Source organism: Ailuropoda melanoleuca, chromosome 15, assembly GCF_002007445.2.
Source record: "Ailuropoda melanoleuca isolate Jingjing chromosome 15, ASM200744v2, whole genome shotgun sequence".
In the NCBI taxonomy this organism is placed as follows: Eukaryota; Metazoa; Chordata; class Mammalia; order Carnivora; family Ursidae; genus Ailuropoda; species Ailuropoda melanoleuca.
This window is the reverse complement of record NC_048232.1, coordinates 11,617,026-11,619,169: the sequence shown is the minus strand read 5'-3', so window position 1 is coordinate 11,619,169 and position 2,144 is coordinate 11,617,026.

Here is a 2,144-nt window from a genome sequence, read left to right as displayed (position 1 = left end):
TTATTTATCTATTCATTTATTTTCTGTCCTCTTTGGGAAAATGTTTAGTTAAATCCTTTGCCCATTTTAAAAAATTGGGTTATTTGTTTATTTATTTATTTGTTTGTTTTTGCAGGTAAGAAAACCTTTTATTTTAAATCACAAATTTTCAGCAGATGACCACAACTATCCATGTTTCATTAAAATCACATAAAATCTAGATTAAGAAGCACCACTGATTACTGCTCTAGAAAAACTGTGTGAAAAATTCAAATATGCACAGTAGACACACCACAGTATGCACAGGACTCAATTTTTAAAGCAAGCGCATGAAATGCTGTATCAGTTTTGCACACAGCTTCCAATATCAAATTGATGCTTATTTTACTTGAGGATGATGGAAACTTCCAAAAGACATGATTATAAAAAGGTAAAATGCCCATCTTTATTTTTTATTTATTTTTTTAAAAGATTTTTATTTATTTATGTGACAGAGCGACAGCCAGTGAGAGAGGGAACATGGCAGGAGGAGTGGGAGAGAAAGAAGCAGGCTCCCAGCGGAGGAGCCCGATGTGGGACTCAATCCCGAACACCGGGATCATGCCCTGAGCCGAAGGCAGGCACTTAACGACTGCGCTACCCAGGCACCCCTTGCCCATCTTTCTATATCTTTGTATGCCAACTAGTAGTGTCCTAAAAATTAGCATCTACAAAATCCCTGGTAAAGATAGCTTTTTCAAGTTGTCCCAAGAGGGACATAAAATCGACTCCAATTTTTCACAACTCATTCTGCTTCATGCCCTACAGGCTGTTTTCTTTGCACCTCCAGCTTTAGTTTCACCATTTTCAGATGGCACAGGACCGCCCTTTCCAGCGTCGTGCTCTCCCTCTTTCCTTTTAGTCCCTGTGTGAGTCTTTCTTCTGGGTTCTTTGTGAGCAGATGTTTTTCTTGGTTTAGGTCCAGGTTTTGGTGGAGTGGGTTTCGCTGGCAATCTGGCAGACAGTCTGGTGGTCTCCTATTTAGTTGCTTGGGATCCATCCTTGCCCTCCGTATTCTCTGGAGACTTTCTCTGGGGGCATAAGGACTATGTTTGTGTAGCAGCTAAGACAGTAAAGCCACGGGCTGGACCGGCAGGCACCGCCAGGACAGCTGCTCACGCAGAGGGTACCGCAGAGCCCGGCCTCTCGGACCTGCACCCCCTGGGTTTTTGTTCTTTGTTTTTTTAATTATTGAATTGTAATCTTTATATATATATATGACATATATAATACATATATAACATATATATAATATATAATACATAACATATATACAATATATATAACATAACATATATAATATATAACATATATATTATATATAACATATATATTATATATAATATATATAAAACATATCTATATATTAGTTCCAAGTCCCTGATCTCATATATGATTTGCCAGTACTTCCCCCTCCTCTGTGGGTTGTCTTTTCACGTTCTTGATGGTATTCCTGGAAGCACTAACGTGTTTCATTTTGATGAAGTTCGGTTTGTATATTTTTGTTGTTGATTGGGCTTTTGGTGTCCTATCTAAAAAGCTGTTGCCAAATCCAAGGTCTGAAAGATTACTCCTATGTTTTCTTCCAGAAGGTTTATGCTTTTAGCTCTTACATCGCAGTATTTAATCTATTTTGAATTCACTTTTGTTACGTGGTATAAAGGAAGCATTCAGCTGCATTCTTTTGCATTCAGCACCAATTGTCCCAGCAGCACAGAGCTGAGAGGATGAGAAACGCTGGCAGCCTTCCTGTCCGGGAAGATAACAGAGTCTTCTGCTGGGAGCTGGAAGGGGAAGGAACCCAGTGTTGTTAGCTTCACCTGCCTACAGCAGAGCCTCCATCAGGTTGATATGGTGGGTCAGGGAGAGTGAATCATGGCTCAAATGCTGCAAACTCTTACTGTTTCTACCAAGATTTAGTAGATTTTCCTGGATGAACATTCCTTCATTTGCTGTATGCTCTTAGGACAATTTTTAGAGATTATATATATATAGAGAGAGAGATTATATNTAGAGAGAGAGAGATTATATATATATATAGAGAGAGAGAGAGATTATATATATATATATATAATTTCTAACAGTTATGGTTGTCCCACTGGGAAGAGGGTCTGCAGGGCTCCTTT